The following is a 20,535-nucleotide window of genomic DNA, read 5'->3' on the forward strand; positions in this document are numbered from 1 at the left end:
CCACCTGGATATTCAACTCATGTACAGCCACCTAATCTAAACACTGTTGTGGATGGCTGGAAGTGCATAATGTGAGGAACATGATATAGCTGTCTCCTTAGAGGTCAGCCAAGGACTAACACACTCAGAGGACAATGTTCACAATTAACCACTGATATGATCAGGGGTTTCCCAATGGAGAACTTAGTGAGAGGACTGAAGGAGCAGAAAGGGTTATTGACCCCAGGTGGAAAGCAACAATACCAAACAACCAGAGCCCCCCAGGGTCTAAACCACCAGCCTGGGAACACATAGGGAGGGACCCAAGACTCCAGAGGTATATGTAGGGGAGGATGGCCTTGTTGGACATAGGTGGGAGAGGAGTTTCTTGGTCCCATAAAAAAAAAAGAACACACAGTGGGGGTTGGGGGGAATGTGAGGGCAGGGAGGGGATAGTGAGGGGGGGTAGGTGTGGTCACTGCCTCATAGAAGCATGAGGAGGGGGATGGGATGGGAGGTTTCTGGATGGTGGGAGGAAGTAGGCTAAGGGGATAAAATCTGAAACGTAAATACTACAACCAATTTTAACAAGCAGGAAAAAAAAGTCTTCAGAACTAACATCTTTAAAAAAAATGTCAGCCCCCTGGGGGTGGGAAATTTTTTTTTTCTCTTGATACTAAAACTTGTTCTGAGAATTGTATATTGCAGAACACACAGCCTTGGTGTATCTACTCATCAAGCAAGCATACTGAGCAGACCTGCCCAAACCTCTGATGTCCTGGAATTCCATCTGGATTCAGTGAAGACACAGCATCAGAGGCTTATCAACTTACTCTTCCCCCCACCCCTCTTCTAAAATCTCAACACCCTTAATCAGCTTGAAGAAGTTAAAGAAGAGTCAGCGCCCCTATTCCCTGAGCTTGGGGACTAATGTGGTTAATAATGGTCTGTCTTTCTAGGGACAAGTAGTGTTTTTGTTGGAACAGGGGGGATTAGCTAGGACTTATTGCATAGCCATAACCTATTGGTAGAAATCTGTATAATTATTATCAAGATGAAGTTATAATTTCTTAAATGGTACAAAATTTACTTTGACCTCAAATTTAAGGTTTTCATTGGTACGAGCCTCTTATTAATATAAAAATGAGATGAATATTGATACGCTCATGGGCATTGTGCCTGTATAACACATTTAGGAATATAATGCCTAGACCCAGCCCTTTTTTAACTTTTTTAACTGATTTGGGACGGTTAACCTATGAGTTAAGGGACTATAGCAAATTCATGGCTTTGAGTTTATTGTTAGGGTGTTTTCCATATTTTATTTAGAGGAGTGAACAGACAACAGTCCAGGTTACCTTACATGGATAGTTGGTTTTCAAAACATCAGAAGTCCATAGAACTGACGCTACATATATTTATATATTAATGTTCATATTGATTAGAGACCTGTCTGCTCCTGACAGCTTCCTGTCGTGGATTCTAAGAAGAAATTGAGCATCCTTGGAGTTACTCCAGTTGTGTGATAACAGCCACTAGGCAAGAATTGCCTCTCTCCATCTACAGACAAATTACTGTCCAGAAAAGGACACACATGCAGAATAGTTGACTGATTATGTCTGCCTAGACAGAGTAATCAGTCCTTAACAATCCTGCATCACCAAGGTCTGTCAGATGATTCTGGGCCAGAAGGCTGAAGATTTGATGCTCCAACGTTCGGTAGTATAGGGGCTTTTCAGGTGTTCAGAGGTCTCTATAAATTGGCTAAGTGTTAGAAGCTATGCTTTGTGCTTCCCACAATTATAGTTAACTCAGTCATTCTGGATTTCTGATGGGGTTGAAAACTTATAGCTATTTACAGTAAGAGAAAAGACTTGAGTGGATGGTTGTCAGCTGACATTCATCCTAAAGCCAGGTTCAGAACTAAATGTTTTAGTTAAGATAGATGACAGAGGTGCTGGTTAGTCAACAAAAGGATGGACGGGGTATTAGGACTATCTTGTACCTCACTGGTACAAATTGGCATAATTATGCTCTAATTGTATTTTGAGAGAAAAGTTTCATTTTAACAGGAAGGGTGATGTGTAGGAGGAGTACTGAGAGGAAGAAAAGGAGTAAGAAGAGGAGAAGAAGGAGAGGATAAGCTAGGTGATGAAAGAGAGAAAGAGGGGGGAGACAGGGAGGCAGATATTCATGTATCTCCACCAGTCAAAGATAGTTGTTATATCTAGGTTGGTCAGTGGGTTACACCTCTGATTGAACAATTCCAAACTTATAACGCTTATAATTAACATTATTTTAAAACAATGTATAAATGCAAAAAAGAAAAGGGGACATGGGATAGGGGTTTTCTAAGGGGTGGGGGAATGGGGAAAGGGGATGGCATCTGAAGTGTAAATAAAATATCTAATAAAAAAAATAAAAAAATTTAAAAAAAAGAAGTTCTGAAGGAATAATTAAAAAAAAAAGTCTCACAGAGACTTGGAGAGACAATAGTTATGTCTTTATGAGTCTGTGCTAGGTCCTCTGTACATGTTATAGCTGTTAACTTGATGTTTTAATGAGACTCCTAACAGCAGGATTAGGGGTGTCTCAGACTCTTTCATCTGCTCTTGAGCCCCTTTTTCTCCTACTGGGATGCCTTGCCCTGCCCTGACATGCAAATTTGTATTTAGTCTTACTGTAGCTTTTCATGCCATATTTGGCTGATATCCCTGGGAAGCCTGCTCTTTTCTGAAGGGAAATAGAGGAGTTAATCTGAGGAAGAGGACAGATAGGACAGGATCATTGGGAGGAGGGGTGGGAGGGGAAACTGTGGTCTAGATGTATTGTATAAGAAAAAAAATAATTAATTAAAAAGTGAAAGGCTCAGATTGTTTTTTTAAGTTTTATTAAGCAATACTCAAGCAGGCCAACTCTGCTTCTCTGAAATGAAAGGATGTTTTCTGGGAATTTAAAAGCTTCAGTGTGAATTCAATGTTCCCCATTTTCTGTAAAAGCACTTGAGCTGATGGCATGCTGCATAACCTTTGACCTTTCTTTTGGAAATGTTTACTGTGGGTGTGCTTTCAGTACTTCGTGTGTATGTGATGTGGAAGAACACCAAGGGAGGACAGGGTGGAGCAGGAAGCTTTGATTTCTCTTGGTTCCTAGCTGGGAAATAGAGATTTAAGACATAAGCAGAGGACAGCATTCAATTTTGTCTTTCCTGAGCACTTCTATATGTGAGACTTAGCTTGAGATTCATGCAAATTTTAGATGGATTGTAACAACTAATGCTCTCCTGAGAGACAGTGGTTATCTAGCATGTGCGAGGCCCTGGGTTCCGCAGCACCACTGAAACAACAAGAAACCACAGCAGTTTTCTAAATATGCAAGAACGAAACTGTTTTCTCTTTGGATTTTATCCTGTTTTATCCTTATAAATAGGGCCATCATTAAAATTTGTTAAAAGAAATGAAAAAAATCACTGTTTTACATATACCTAAAGCTATAGCTTCCTACAGAGAGACTTGCAATTCTGTGTTTTTTGTTGCTCTCCTTGCAACAGCAGGGATACAGATGCAGCCTAGCTGTCCATCAACAAAGTAAAGGAAACTGAAACTAGGATACACATAGACAATGGAACTTTATCCAGTTCTTATGAAAAATGAAATTTGAAAGAAAATGGGTGTAACCAGAAAACATCATATTAATTGCAGTAACCCAGATCAGAAATTATAATATTATAAGATTTTTATATGAATACAGATCTTAGCTTCTTTTTATTAAATAAATAGTAAATATGCTTATCTAAGGAAGGACTAACTGTGGTTACAAGTAAGGAAGCTAGAAAGGAGTTCATGAAACTGAAAGGTTAAAAAGGCTTTTAGTGAAGGTAGTGGAGAAGACAGCAGGAAAATGTGGGAGGGGCTACAAATGGTGAAGGAGTATAGCAAGAGAAAGGGGGCGCAGGGAAATGAATGAGGATGAGAGGTGGGACCCACTATAGTGAAATATGCATAAATACTTTATAAAGAAACCTATTATTTTGTAAGCCAGTTATAAAATAAAAATACATGAAGAAAAAAGTTAGTTTTGAATCTACAATAAATAGCACATATGTTAAGAACACTTGCTGATTTTGAAGAGGAAGCAGATTTTGTTTTCTTCAGTACCCAAATGACTGCTCATAACCATCCCTTACTCCAGGCCCAAGTGACTCATCGCCCCTCTAACTTCCACAGGCATCAGCAAAGCATATGGTACACATATAAAAGAAAAACATTCACACACATAAAATAACATGTATGTAGTTCCTCAGTGAATACCTACGTGTTGAACCATGTCCTTAAGTCATAGTATCTTTGGTAATCCTCTGAACTAGAAAGGTACTCCTCAAATATGCTATTAAATATTAGAGATAGGACTCGCCCACAGAAAGCTTGACTCATAAAAAGATTATAATATTCCTGACACAAATGTCACTATTTTGTAGTCACTGTTGGATTGTTCCATGCTCAACACTGTGAATGACAGACAGAAATCTGTAGCAAAGATCCTGTGCTTTGTAGGGATGTGGCTGCCTTCTGCATTCCTACTTCTTGAAGAGTTATCCATGTTTGTTTCTGAGAATGAGATTATTGGGATACAGGAAGTTCTGGGTTTAGAAACTTTCAAAAAAAAGAGTAGCCGTTTTCTAAAGTAGTTCAGGACATCTTCTCTATAGGAATATTCTACAGTATGTAACATTCCATGTGGCCTTCCATGGACATGTAATATTCATGAGAAGTGATACACTGCCAGAAACATGCATGTGTTCCTGTGGGACATTCTTTAAAGTTCTCTTTATATAAATTCTGTGTGTATGGCTCTGTTGAGAGCAACTTCTGTTCTCTCTCCTCAACGAATCTGTAATCTGCATCAACAATGGTGTACGTACATTTACTTTAACCTTTCTTACATATACCCACGGTAAAGTATGATTGACTGTTAATGTATTACTTTGCCTGTCCTTACAAGTTATTAGAAGCAAGGTCTTAGCAGAATATTTTCTAGTTATTCACAGTGTTATTCTCAAGACTTTATCATAGCAGATACTCAATTTAGTAAATAAAAGAATTAAATAGAGTTGGCATTAAGGGGAAACCCTGTTAGAATCTCTGACTTTGGAAAGTTGCTAAGCTTATTTTATGAATTATTGGCTTAGAAAACTGGAACTGGTCTCTCCTGGTCTTATAATGAAGGTAAGTCCTCAAAGGCATTAGAGATCTTTCCATAATTGACTTCAAAAGAGCCTCTTTTTTTTTTTTTCCTTCTCTCTACATGCTAGCTTTGTATAGGTCTCTATGTGGGCCACTGTCCTTTATTCATCATTAGTGTTAGCAGAATATATCACAGATGTACATATATCTGACTCAAGGTATTAACTACATGCAGTGCTGGGGCACAAATTGTCTAGTTAACATAGTCATGAGATAGTTATCAAAGCGACACAAAGATTACTTCCTCACACTCTCAAACACTTGCTTGATTGTTGGACTTCTATCATTTTTGTAATTACAATGGTTCTTCTTTAATATGCAGATCTATTGCACTCTGAGTATTATCATCTCTTTCCTCTGCCCCTGGCCCACTTTCCCTAATAACTGCACAGTATCATGAACCTTCTCTGTGATTTGAATAACAGAGGTTAGTTGGGTGGTCAGTTCTCTCAGGAAAAAACTTTAGACTCTTCAGCATAAAGAATTCAGTAGTGAAAGTGGGTGCAAATAATGTTAGACCTCCTGTGAAGTCATACCAGGGAAATACTATTTACTCCTCATTCCAACTCTACTTGGTCTTGGGCAACTAAAGCAGTATAGACCTTTTCTTTTATGGCTTTGTAGATTTGTGTTTTGAATAAGAGAGGGGACCTAAGAAAATGTATATTTTGATAAATAAGTACCAAGATGATTGCTCAGTCATCACGTCCAAGCCAAAAATCAAAACAAAACAAAAACAAAAAAACCAAGTGAGTAGCTTAGTTATTCCCTTCCCTTCTTCTCTTCAGTTGTGTCATTTATCTTAGTCACTGGTTTATTGCTTTGAAGAGAAACCAAACCTCTTATAAAAGAAAACATCCAGTTAGTGGCTTGCTAACAGTTTCAGATATTTAGTCTATTATCCCATTATCATCATGGCAGGGAGCATGGTGGCATCAAAGCAGGGGAAGTAGCTGAAAGCTGCATCATGATTTGTAAGCCAAGAGTGAGTCTGGGCTTGTAATGGACTTTTGAAACTTCGAATCACACCTCCAGTGATACACTTCTTCCAACGAGGCCACACCTCTTAATCTCTAATCCTTCAAATAGTGCCACTCACTGGTTCTGAGCATTTAAATATATGAGCCTCTGGGGGCCACTCTTATTCAAACCATGACAACATCCATCATAATATGATCGAACCACCCCCCCCCCCATGGCTTTCTCTCCATCATAGAATTAGAAAACCTTTTCAAGCAAAAGAAGAAAAGACACCATGGTTGTAAGGATACTCACTCCTTGCAGGGGACTATGTGCTGAGCCTCTCCAAGAATCATCAAAATGTAACCCTGCTCCCTACAAATGCTGCTGATCGCTACTATATGTTGTCAAAGCTACCTTTCAGAAGACCATTCCCTTTCCCAGTGTCCACTGGGTCATTCCCATTTACAACAAAGCAGAAGGGCAGCAAGGTTGTAGCTCCTTGAGGGGTTGGTTAAGAACTGTCTGTATCACCAACAACCCGAGCTTCTCCTTGAATTCGATATGGCTTGCCACTATTTCTGCAAAGATATGGATCCTTTAAGACCATCTTGTACCTACTCTCTGTCTCAGGGCCTGTTCTCTGAGGAACCCAGTTTATATCATACTGACTTCATTCCTCCCATCATAAAATGTTAAACCATGATATTGGGAGAGAATCACGGAGCTTCATCCCACGGCATTCCTGGTGTAGATGGTGAAAAAAAAATACATAGAGAAGAAGCTTTAGAGTGAGATAGACCAAGATTTGCTTCCAACTTCTGCTTTGTAAACTGGAGCAAGTTGCTCAACACCTCTAGGCATCCATTTTTCAAGAAAAATAAATATGGTTAATTCCGATAACATGCATGCTTCCTGGGTTGGCTGTAGAGTGACATGGAAGTGCACACACTGAGAGCCTAGCAGAGCAAAGGGCTCCGTCAATCATTAATAATTCCCAATAGTTGTCATTATTTGCCCAATTCCCCTGTCACATTATTGTGTAACTGAAAAAGGACAATGTTCTTAATGTGTACATCACTTTTACAATTATCTACTGGAGTGTGATACTAATTAAATGAGTTTTAATTGTGCTCTACTCTAATAACAAGCTGGTCAAGCAATTGAAATTTAATCAGCAAAAGTGCCTAGTTCTAGCTAATGCTTGCCATGACCTATGGTGCCCTCTGCTTGCTGAGCCCCAGCTTCAACTGCCAGAGCTTATTTTCTTCACTGCTAGCCCTAGAAGTAAGACTGAGCTATGGCAGAAGGAATTCTTGTGACAGAATATTATTACAAAGCACACACAGAAGAGAGAAGAGATTTCATTGGAAAGTTCTGGTTTCATACTGCGCGCATGTTATCAGCTGTTCAGACTAGGGATCACTTGACCTTTCTGGACATTAGTTTACAATGATTTACATTGTATCCTGAGTTTCTTTCTTACGTGTTCAAATTCTCATTTAGATCTATTCCTGGAGGGATATATCAGTATATTTTTTCATCTTGTTAAAACTCCCCAAAGCCTGCTGTACCAGTGTTAGCTGCTGGTACTGGTTGAAATGTTATCAGTAAATCACACCCTTCTAGCATGAGACCAGGTAATTTTACTGAGACCTATGATTTCATTGCTCTCTCTTGTGAGCAAAGTTCATATTCATTGATCTAACCCTTCCCTGAACTGAGCCTGCTTTACTTACAAAATCATCTCCAGTGCCCCAAGGTCACAGGCTGTCTGCACAATACCAATAGCTGGTAACATCTTCAACACTGTGTGTGCCTGTTACTACTCAGTAGCTTCCTCTGTAGCATGACTTTCATATCTCACCTTTCTGTCAATCCCATTCACATTCTCTAGCATGTCACAAAAGCAGTCCACTAAGAATATTTTTTTCTGCACTACCCTCAGGACTCCTTTTAAGGCTTCCAATTATCCTCCACATATCCTGAAAACTAACGCAAATGAAAACATCCATCTTTTTCTTGTTTACAAGCCTTTACATGGCAGGGTTTGAGAAGTCTTATGTCTTTGTACCAACAGCACCTGCACCTTGTATACAGCCAACAAAATTGTGATGAACAGCTGAGGAACATTTTTTGAGATTATGAACTCTGGCACTGAGAAATGTAACTTTGAATGAAGTAGGGCACACAACTACAAGATGAAACGATTTCTTTGTCTTTGACGCAGTCAGACACCAATCAGACTCTCTTTGGATCATTAAACTAGGGCTATTTCAACCAGGGGTTTGCAGAAGCTGATCCTATTGAATTCTGCCTCCTATTTTTCAGGGCAGTTAGTATCTCAGGGATTGGAATGCAGCTGTGGTATTAATACAGATGCTGACATGTCAGAAAGCCCAAAGGAGCAAAGCTTTTGAGGATGGGAAGATTACCAAAGCTTTTCATTTTCATGCAGTCCAGTGGCTCTGAGATGATCTAATGGCATGCTGGTATATTCATCTGTGACTGCCTTTGCAAGTGTGCTGTATTTTATGAGCAACCTGGTAGCAGGAAATATATTGTCCAGAGGTTTCTCTCCCTACTGCTGGATTCACAATTGAAGGTCAAATATATCATGCCTCACCTGCGGATGCTAACTCCCTCTTGCAAAGTTACATTTCTGCTGAATGGATAGATGCACCATGGTACATACATTCCTTTAGAACTCTGTAGTCAATAGTTACTGATGCTGCTTGGTTCTTGGCAATAGCATTAACTTAAAGCTATAGACTTAAAGCTATAGAAAATGATGACCCTTGGCCCTCCTGATGTGTGGCTCAGGACCTAAGATCTTTCCAGGGAATACACATAGCTATGCTAAATCAGGTTGCTATTTTCTCCTGCTCTCTGGGAGCTTCTTCCTTGGCTTTGTGTTACTTTGCACTGCTGTGAAGAAGTTGAGGATCTGTCAAGGAGGTATTTATTCTTTGCTGAGTCAGGACCTCACCCTTTAGCTCGCTCTCTAGATATAGATATAGATATAGATATAGATATAGATATAGATATAGATATAGATATAGATATAGATATAGATATAGATATAGATGTAATTTCTCCCTCTAAGAGTAGAGATTTGGGGCTTCAGGTAGGTGATGAATTCTGTTATAAGATCCTTCTGAGAAAATGCTAGGCCTGAGTTATAGTTGAAATGCCAACTTGGCTGTTTATAAGGTAATGAAATACATTGGTACCCAGTCCAATACTTCTCATATTTCTATATTTGTTGACCTGTTGAAAAGTTCTCGCAATTGTTTTAGTGCTAAAATAGAAGGCTGAGATCATATATCTAAAACTAGATGGTATTTGTCACATAGTTTCCATTTAATGAATGTGCACTTCCACCTTGTTAACAGACTTAATCTGGGAATGTTCAAGGTCTATTACTCAGAGTTATAGATAAAATGGGAACAATGACAACTACAGAACATTTTTTAGCAAAACCTGAATAACTAAATAAAACAGTGTTTTCTAGTTACTTTTCCCATAACTTCCTGATGTTCAGCAGGGATGAAAGGCTATGCCCTTTGGAAGATGTCCAACAAAGTGCACGAACAATACAGTGTGGCCCTTTCTAAATGTACTCCACAACCTGTGGAACAGTGATACCCAGGGCAAAGCAAGGCAGAACTCTATGACATTGAGGTCACTTAGCCTGTCACAGATGTTGCCTTCTGAGCACAAAGTGAAAACTGAGGTGTTTTAAGGGACAGGAAGTTTTTCAGGAATATGGTGTAAAGGGTCACCCATATGACCCTTTGATATAACCAAGAAGAATGGTATTGACTGTGAGTATCCATGACTTCCAATCTAGTGAGTAATGATCAAGCGCTTCAGTAAGCCATGAACATTCCATTGGCTTCAAATATCAGAGCTCAAAGCTCAAAGTCACTGCTGAATTAATAGATACAGGATGGAATAAAGTTCAGAGACATAGAACCAAAGTCATTTTTGTCACAAGGCTTGCAATAAATAGAAGCTCATGAAATGGCTAATTAATTAGTTAATTAATTGAAAGATAGCAGTAGGTGACTGAGGAGTTTCGGTGACTCAGGGATACTAATTTTCTTCAATATTTCAAAGCATTGCTCAAATAACCTTTGCTTTCCATAATGAATGATTTTGAGACTTTTTCAAACACTTACTGGCCAAATAAAAGTCAGCATCTTTCTCACAATTTGGCCAGAATTATAATGTGCAGAGGGAAGGACAAGTTAATTTTTAAATTGAAGAATGAAGGGTTACCTATAGGAGGTTATGTCACTCTGGTAGTTCTTGGTTCCTAATTGTTGATATAAAATATGAATTAAGATGAATATATATGCTGGTGTCTTTTAGTACTTTTTTCTCTGGGCACAAAGTCAGCAACATGGCTACTGCCCTGCTTTTCAGAGTCTAAAATTGCATTCATATCTGAATCGACTGTTGTTTGTTTGGCAGTTCTTTTTCCTTTTTAGTTTTGAGTTGTTCTGAAGAGGGGATATTCTTAAAATAAGCTTTACCCTGTCTTTAGGATATAGCATTCATAGCTACTAGATATGAACATGGACCTTTTTATATTAACTTTGACAGTCTGTGGACACTTCAGTTCTGTAGGATCTGAAAGTGAAATGGGTATGCCTAACATCTGTCACTCATCTTCTTTACTAATACATTGCAACTCCTTCAACATAAGCTAAAGATTTTACAAATGAACAATTCTGTGGACAGTAAATGACTCCAAAACCCATTTTACTAAGTCCAGTCACTGAAGCTATATGAACAGGTTTAATTGTTTTCCACACGATATATAGGAGTCTCCTACGAGAAGAGTCTACTATTAAAAGCTATGGCTGGAAATTATAATTATTAGTATTCATTGCATCATAAGATATATTCTTGTTTCACCCTTATGAAAAAAGTCCCACTGTCAAAGATTTTATAATACATTTTATTATTTTTCAAGAATTTTACATTGGATCATATTCACCTTCATTCCTCTCCTGGTTTCTTCTCAGATCTACCCATCTTGTTACCTCATGATTTTTAATAATACATCAAGTCCAATTTGTATCACCCATTGACTCATAGGTTCAGAACCATCCCATTGGAATGCTATCAGTTTATAAGTAATCATGACTATAAGGAAAATTGAATGTTCTTCTCAGAGCTATCACTTGTCTCTCATCCACATACTATCAAGGCCTGACCCTGCTTAGCTTCTAAAAACCAATAAGACGAGAAGCACTCAGCTGATATAGATACATATTCTATTATCTGTCCATAGCACCTTCAGTTATGAATGGGAGCTCATTAATCCCTTCCCACTTTATGCTAGAATATTGGCTACATTGGTCTTATAAAAGCAAGCAAAGCTGCTGCAAGTTCATGAGTGTAGTAATCCTGCTATCCCCAGAAGACATTGCTTTTGTTGTTTTGCTTTGCTTTGCTTCGTGTTTATGGTCCTTCCTGAACTCTGGCTCTTATAATTTTTTTGTACCCTTCTCCATGAACCATCACCCTTGTGTTTAGAGAAGGAGGTGATAATATAGAGATCTATCTCAATTGTAATTTCATTGATGCTTTTCTCTGCATTTTTACCAGTTAGTCTTTTCCATCTTTACTTCTATGCACTACACAAAGAAACTTCTCTGATTTGACCTGAGAGCCGCATTCATCTGTAGACATGGAAAGCAGTTTAATACTACACCTAGTAAGTGTAATGTTAGTAGTAGGTTCACCCTTGAGGTCTATGGCCTTCATCCTAGTTATCCTGCTGTTGCCTGGTGTCATGGAGACCATGTAGAATTATATCAACAGTACTGGCCATTTCATACAGCCTAACCATTCACAGATGATATAGATTTTGGGGTGGGCCAACTCACAGCCCTGGATCTGGGCCTCCGTAGTAGCTGAGCTGGTCAAAATGCTGGTTCTCTCTTATTCACACAACCAGGGTGAGCTCCCCAGAACTACTCTGGCTAGGTCAACCAATACTTCCATTGGCAGGAGGCAGGATTAGTTCTTCTGCCCTCAGGGCTGGCCCACCTACATTCACACCTTCAGGGCCAGCACAACTGTGCTGTCCAGGTGAGGTTCAGGGCGCACTGTGAGTGCTAGAGCCAGTGTGGGGGTAGGGATAGCATTCCTGCTCTCATACCCTTGGTGGCAGTTCTACTGACTAAGGGAGAGGACATCACCTCCATACCCATACCACCTCATGGAAGAAGAGAGGTGGGGCCTACTTTTCCATACTCTAATCCTTGGAGCTGGCTCAGCTGTGCCCCAACTACCAGGATCAGCTCTGCTGTGCTCTTTAGGAGAGATGGAACACCCACTCTCCCTATTTCTTCAGCCGGTGAGGAGTAGGACTAGATCTTCTGCACAGATGACCGTATGGGCAGCTTTCTCATCTGCCTGCTGAAGGTAGTAAGGGGTAAGATGGTAAGGGGCATCACCTCTGTGCCCATACCACCCTATGGCAGACAAGTAGTACTGTCATTTCTCCCATACACACATCCTCCAGGCCTGCTTATCATAACCTTACCACCAGGAACACTTCACTGTGATACCCTGGCAAGGTGCAGGGCCTGCTCTCCTGAGTGCTGCTGTAGATGAGAGATGGGGCCAGCTCTCCAGAACACCACAGCCATTAAGGTACAGGACGAATTCCTCAAAGCCCCTGGACAGCCTCATGGTCCCTGGATGGCTGCATAGACCAAGGACATCTCCATGTTCTCTAGTGGTAATATGAGCCATGGATATTTACAGTGACCCCTGTCACAGACCCAGACATGGCCCTCAGTTGCAGGGGGTTGTCCATTCTGTGAATCAGGCTACTCCTCTCCACCCCAGATTCTCCAGTTCCATTTCTCTCATTATGCTCAAGCTGCTCCATTTATCTGTCTCTCCTGCCTGTCCACCACACACTCACGAATTTTGGTGGTTCCTACTGCAAGCTGGCCAAGCAGCTGGCAGGTCCCCGGGTGACATTTTCCAGCAAGTAGATGTCTGTGGCCTGAGTGTGCCCTGCTCCAGAGGGCAGGAATGTAGGTGTGATAGTGGTCAGCAGGTCTCTGTCTTGCTCCTCCCATTGTGCACTGTGTAGTGGTAGGCAAGGCTCTATGTGGTTTTGACCTACCTGTACCCATGCATAGGATAGAAGGCAGGTATGTGGGTCTCTTTCCCCACCTGTACCCAAGACATGGCAGAACAAATGTCTTTGTCTATCTTCCTCCTGTGCTACACTGCCTGGGGTTGATTTGATTTGATTTTTATATGTCCTAGGCATAAGATAGCTTTGGCCAACAAGTCAAGCATCAAACTAAGATGGACAAAGAAATGCCATCTGCTCTACCCCTGACTGATATAAGAATACCACCACCAACAAGGTATCTCTTTGCCCATTGCCAGAAGGGGCAAAGCTCTATTTTCTAATTTAGTAGCTATAATTTGAATTTAGTCTTGATCTATTTGAAACTAAACAGAATTCAAAACTTAGAATCTTTGTCACATTATTCACATTGCACATTTTCTACCACTGTAAACAACTATTTTAACAGAGAGTTAAAATTAAAATGTTTAGTGTTGATCATGAATGGTCAACAAAGAAACAGCAGACACTACAGATTTAACTGATGTCTGTGAGGTCAGGTACATGAAGGTGTATTTATTCCTGTTAGCTCACTAAATTAGAATAAATTGTGTTTGTTGTCTATAACTTTAAATTTTTAAATCCTATTTCTAACAATGGCTTTTAAATGCTTTAACCTTCTTTGTAGTCCGTCCCCCCGCCAGAGGTAATGGAAAAGAAAGGATACAGGGAAGTGGACCTGTTTAGAATTTTTTTTTTTTTTTAAGTAACTCTCGTCTGTGTTGTCTGGCAGTTGGCAGTTCAGTGCACAGGTCAGCAACAGCAGCTCAATCCACTCGCAAATACTTCACAGATACACCAGTTCAGTAGTGTTGGGATACCAAACAGGAATCAGCAGTGGTAGCACAATCCAGTAGAGTCAGTGAGGCCTCAGCTCAGCTCAAGTCAGCAGGAGGGACCAGGAGGAATGCCAGGAGAAGTTCTCAGTAGTGCCCCTTTCATCAGGGAAGATGTGACACCAACAAGCTTTGCACAGCTAGCTAAGCTCAGCCTCCATCTCTGTCCATCAAGTCCTTTTTATACCCCCTTCCAAACATGTGTCCTCCACATGTCTTGCCTCACCACACATATTGCCTTAGTATGTGCATCTGTCTCAGCACACATCTCTTTGCCAATCAGTCCAGAGTACATGGCAGCACATCACCACAAATGCTTTTTGGTGAGGTTCTCTTTATGGAGTCCCAACAAATGGATCTCAACTACACAATATAAGACAGATTATTGCATGTATGTTGTTAGCAAAGAATCTTTCATCACATGTCCTTTCATGTGCTTGCTTCAGTAGAACATCCTCTCTCCTGTGTCTGCTTCAGCGAAATGTTCCTTTATGAGTCTGTTTTAGTCTTTCACTTGTGTCCACTTCAGGAAACACTCCTTCATGTGTTTGCCGCAGAAAACACCATCTAACACAACTGACTTTCCAAAGAAACCTTAACTTTCCACTTCAGTCGTCAATGACACACTAAATTTATAACATTAATAAATTAATAATAAAATAATGAATTAACACAATAAAATAGTAAGTTGACTCTTTATTTCTTAAATATTTCTTTAGAAATGGTAACACACCATCTAGTATGGGGAAAAGAGAGAATGGGAAATGGATTAGAGGGTGTGCTAATGTCTGAGAAATAAAACTTCAGCATTTGAGGTTTAAAAGTTCTCACATTGTAAGAAGTTCTAAAGTTTCATTTTAGAAAAAGAAAGAGTCTTCTCAGGGTTGGTTTCTGCTTTTTCTGGCAAACTTTAACTTCCTGGTTCAAAGAAAAGACATTTATAAATGAGGCCCACAAGGCTTCTCTGACATCAAATCACTCTTACGGCGCAACATTTTGATGAGTTGAGTGTAAATGAACCAGAAACATGTGGATTAAATTTCTCCTATGGTAGTAAGAGGTTAGAAAAATTGAGGGGAAAATGTGCCTGGGAAAATGCACTTGGGGTTTTCTGGGCCCTTGGTACTTTAAACTCAGAACATGCTATTTTGTTGGAAAGAAAACAAAAGCAGAGGAAATCACCACAGCTCTGCTCCTTGTGCTGACTTCTAGGGGAACTTGGAATGGGAAGTTGGTTTTCCAGACCTATAATCTGGACTGGGATAATTTTAGGTGGAATCTGCCTGGATCAATGATCTGACATGGAGTGTAGAGAATGGCTATAGGGAGGGTCCTCCTATCCTTGTGAAAGTGAGCAAGTCAGTTAATAAGGGAGGGTGGTGCTGGCCCATCAAGGCTACCAGAAAATCCAAAGGCAAAAGAATGGTCTCCATCTTTGTACTGGCAGGCTCTCAGTTGCTCACTTGAATGCCAGTGACAAGTCTGTTATTGACAAGCTTCATATTCAGATGGCCACAAAGGCTCAGAGAAGATGGGTAGAAGAGGAAAAAGATTAGGCTAGAGGTGATATCAACAGCAATTCAAGGCAAAATGATAAACACTTAGGGAAAGATTATTAGACATGGCACTACATATAGTAAATGACAGGATCCCTAGAACTTCAAACCTGAGACAGCCTGAGTTAAGTCCAGGCTGTGGTTCACAACAATAAGAAAAGAGTATGAACTCTTGCAAATGGAATTTATATGGTAAATAAAATGAGAATTCATTTCCCAAAATTTTACTTTAGAAATAGGTAATTGTGACTGCAAACACCAGGCATATACGTGGTACACATATATGTATTCAGGCAAAACACTCTTATAACAAAAAATAAAAATATGTCATTGGGACAGAGAGTAAGTGCTTCAAAAGGCATCACCTTTTCACATGCTTTTTATGACTTATAAAACCAAAAAGCCAAGAGAATTCATAAATCTATTATATGATATTTAATAAGTGTCTATCAAGTGCATAAATATTATAAATACAAAGATACCATATTATGGTCTTGAGATAGCGAGGCTTAGAGTTTATATTGTTTACCCAAATTACTCCTAGAGACAGACTAGAAAATTAGACAAACTTAAGTTGTTCAGGCCCACGTTGGCTCATTAATAATCTTTGTTGTTATACTTTGTCTTGCAGCCTGGAAATAAACATGTGTTGGGGGAGAGTTGCTGGCTTTCCTCAATCAATTTTTGAATCCAACAATCCTTTGGCTAGAGTCACTTGTATGTAGCTGTATGTTTCATTAGAGGAAACTGACACTGTAAATTCATAGAGGCATCTATAAATCTCCACTTTTAAATTCTTAGATTAAGACACACCAAGTCTAGACATTGCCCCAAAGAAACAAGCTTTTCTTGCCAAAGTAGAATTTCCTCATATATTGCCAACAGCAGTTACAGAACTTCTTTCTATGCTCATCTCTTCTTTAATTTGAATCATGGTCATGTGTTTCAATATGGAAATTAAAGCTTATGTCATAAAACTGGAGGAATGAAAATGGAGTATGTTAGGATGACCTTAAAGAGCTTGCTCACTGACCCATGTGCTAACAAAGCAAGACAATGGGGGGGGGGGGCAGGAACTTAACATGGGATCCTCCTGATTCCCAATTTCACATTAAGTCACTACCACTTAAGAAGTTGAGGAGTAATTCTAATTAATCAGGTTAACAATTGTTTTTAGTAATTGTGTTTGGCAATAGCTATCACAGAAAGAGCTGCTAAGAGAAAACCATCCTCTAAGTAATAAAAAAGCCCTTAAATTTCTAACACAGCCATGAGAGCTGGAGAAGTCCCTATACTGGAAGAATATTTCTGGCACAGGATAAGCTTAGACATGAGACACTTGACGTCCAAATACATGAAACACCAATTAAGAGACAAATGATGGGCATCTGAGTATCTTGCCTTGGACATTTTTCCCCATGCACTGTGAAAGATGACTAGCTTCATGTTACTCTTACTTACCAGTTGTGAGTTCATATGTGCTGAGTTTGTGTAAGCAATGTATTATCTGTGTATTCTTCTATGTATAAACTAAGTTATTTTACTTTATGTTTGATATTTATGTCTCATTTAACTGCATTACATTAAATATTATAAATGTTGAAGAAATATATATATTTTTTTTAAAAAAAAATATATATATATTAAAAATCTTAGTTTTCTCTCATTTCTAAAATGTTTGTTACATAGAGGAAAAAGGGTATAACATTCCTTGGAGACACAGCTTCTTATGAAGGGTCTGTGTAAGAAAAAAGGATGCAGGCACTCATGGTTAAGAGAAAGTTCTGGAAATAATGTGAGTTTGAGCCAAGGTTCTTGCTGTGCAGATTTGGCCACATCTCAAGATCTTTCTTCATCACAGTTTCTCATCTGTAAAATGAGTAAAATAATTGTAGTACCATATAAAATTGTTTGAAGAGTAAAATGATTTATTATACGTAAGGTCTCAGAACAGTGGCCGTCATATAATTAATATCCAATGGATGTTAGATGCTACCCTTTCCCTTTCACTAGTAACTCCACACTCTCACTTATGTAAACCCAAAGTACTCTTCTATAGTGTTACCTTACAATTACATTTGGTTTTAAATACAGGAATGAATGAATGGTTTTATATGAATATGAATGGTTTTAAAGACAGGAAAAATAGAGATCTTGAACATTCTTTGATTTATTTGTTACATTTTATACATAGAAGTGTTTTGCCTGCAGTCATATATGTGTATCCCATGTGTGTTCCATGCCTGTAGGGATCAAAAGAGGATGTTAGGTCTTCTGACCTGCACTTATAGATAACTGTGGGCCACTATGTGGGTGCTAGGAGTCTAACCAATCCCAGCTCTTCTGTAAAAGTATAAGTACTCTTAACTGCTGTTCCAGGTTTTTTTTATTAAGAACTTAAAAAGGGGCTTTTATAATCTTTCCATCGCCTACTGTACAATTCTTCCTGAGCTTTAGTTGTGGGAATGTTTTCTAGGTGTATCCACTGGGACGGGAATTAATGATTCTGCATTTTAATTGATTGTAGTTTCATATAATGGTGTCTGTTGGAAAGATTTACCTGATGAGGGATGAAGGCTACACTTCTCTGTAGATTTAAAGACAAATGTTTGTAGATTATTGTTATAGACTATGGTGGCTTAGTAAATTAGAGGGCATAGATTCTATCTTAATAGTCATGACTTCACTGGCACTGAGTAGTTAACTAGGTTTTCAGTACCAGGCAGTTTTCTTCTTGTTGAGTAATTGATCTTAAGAAGTTCAATTAGCCATGTCTCGGAAAAAAAAAAAAAAAAAAAAAAAAAAAGAAGTTCAATTAGATAGCTACTAGTTACCATCAAGTTATATGTGCCACCCCTGCATCCTGAGGATACGGTGCCATGCTTGTTGATTTCGTTCTTAGTTATCATAGCTAGGAAGACCTGTTGGTTGCCTCTCTCCTTTGGATGCTTGCATGGTGTCTTCTGGTACTATAAAACTTAATCCTCATGGAGAGGAAATTTATACCATATATAAATATACCTATATGCATGAAATAAAGTATAGGCCATAAATTTGAAAGAGAATGGAAATGGGTTTATTGGAGGGCTTGAAAGATAGAAATGGAATGGCTAAATGTTATCATAAAAATCTCACAAAAATACAAAATAAAATATATTAAATGTATTATTCAATTTCTGAACTTTGGATCATTTCTGTGATTGTCCTTAGAATGTGCCTCTTGATTAGTCATTACCTGTAGTTCAGCTTACTGTGATCATACTACTTTTCAGATGCTCATCATATTTCAGATACCCTGTCAAGTGCTTCATATAAACCATCATTTATTTTACCACTTTCTGATTGGATTTAAACACTGCTATAAAAATAATTTCAGACCTAGCACTGTAATTTTGGTCAAAAGTTCATTAATGGGGAAGTCATGGGCCTTATGATTGAGCCTGTTATTGTTATTTTGCTGAATGAGTATGCTTTAAAACTGTCTTCTAAATGTTTATATTTATACCCTTAGCCCCATGCTTCTCTTAATTTTGGTCCAAGATGCTTTATTTTGCAATGAACAAAAGTCAGTGGAGAAATACATAACTGGAAAAAGTGCTGAGATAAGAGACTGAGTGCTCAGTCCCACTATGGCCAAAGCTCAGGGAACAATGTGGAAAGGGAGGTAGAAAGAATGCAAGACCCAGAATGTGGCTATAAGTCTTTTAAATGCTATTGCATTACATGATGATTGTACTCATGGTCTTATAGAAGCTATAGCCATCTGCTCAAAACTTACAGAAAATCAAGACATCCAGAATCCCAGCATATGTGGAGTAGATGATCTATCTGTACAGTTATCCACACTGAGGAGTTATTGGCAGTGGGTAGATACTGGGGGATGGCAAATCATACCTTATTAAGTATATGGCTGCCTATGAATGGCTGTATCCATGTTTCTTCGGTGGATGATCCCACACCCATGAACATATGGGAAGCACTAACTGGGCTTAGTGGTTATTAAGAGAGAGGAAAATAAAGACATGGAGTTAGAAAGGAATGTTTTGAGAGGATATGAGAGCATTGGAGGGATAATCAGTGTAGATATTATCATAGTCCATAAAAATTCAAAATGTTCTTTGTCTAGTATTTTATTTATTTTATTTTTGAAATTACAGTAGAGTAGAATCTTGTATGCATTTCATTTCTTTCTTTCAAACCTTCCCATTTATTTCTCTTTTCTCTCTCAAATTCATGACCTCAATTTTTTTATTAATATTGGTTCTATAAAAATATTTCTGAAAGAAAGAAAGTTGTAGAGAACAAAAATAAATAAGACTTCTTTAACATAAAACATGTAGATAATATTTTTCATCTATGCCATATTTACTTAAGAGCTATTGATAAGTGGTAAGCAGTATTTTCTGTTTTCCAGGAACATCATTCTGATGACTGTGCTACCTCTAGTTTAAGATGGTATCTAAATATTATGCACCTCAGACTATTGAGACAGCATACCAGACTAGGGGTACTGGACTTTAAATACTACACAGTAGTACCTCTCCAAGGTGCCAGTGTGAAGTTGCAAGTTCCCTGGGATTCTACTTTTCTCTACACTCTCAGTTTTCATCTTGGTGATGAAAGAGCTCCCAGCTACAAAGATAGCACATTAAATCTATCAATAATCTTAGAAAAGTTGCCTGTAAATTTTTGCTCTACAACCTACAGAAATTAACTAAGTTGTACAACCCAAGAGAGTCAAATCTAGTTGAATTTCTATGTCACTTTTAGATGTTAGTGGAATGCATTTT

General features: G+C 38.7%; 1 non-coding gene across 1 annotated transcript; it reads right to left on the reverse strand.

Annotated features, from left to right (window-relative positions):
• Window positions 1-13,474: 13,474 nt before the first annotated feature.
• LOC117709695 (small nucleolar RNA SNORA48) lies at window positions 13,475-13,618 on the reverse strand. Its single transcript, XR_004606939.1, has one exon. It is a non-coding gene; the product is annotated as a small nucleolar RNA SNORA48 (small nucleolar RNA).
• Window positions 13,619-20,535: the final 6,917 nt, after the last annotated feature.

This window comes from Arvicanthis niloticus, chromosome 5 (assembly GCF_011762505.2).
Source record: "Arvicanthis niloticus isolate mArvNil1 chromosome 5, mArvNil1.pat.X, whole genome shotgun sequence".
In the NCBI taxonomy this organism is placed as follows: Eukaryota; Metazoa; Chordata; class Mammalia; order Rodentia; family Muridae; genus Arvicanthis; species Arvicanthis niloticus.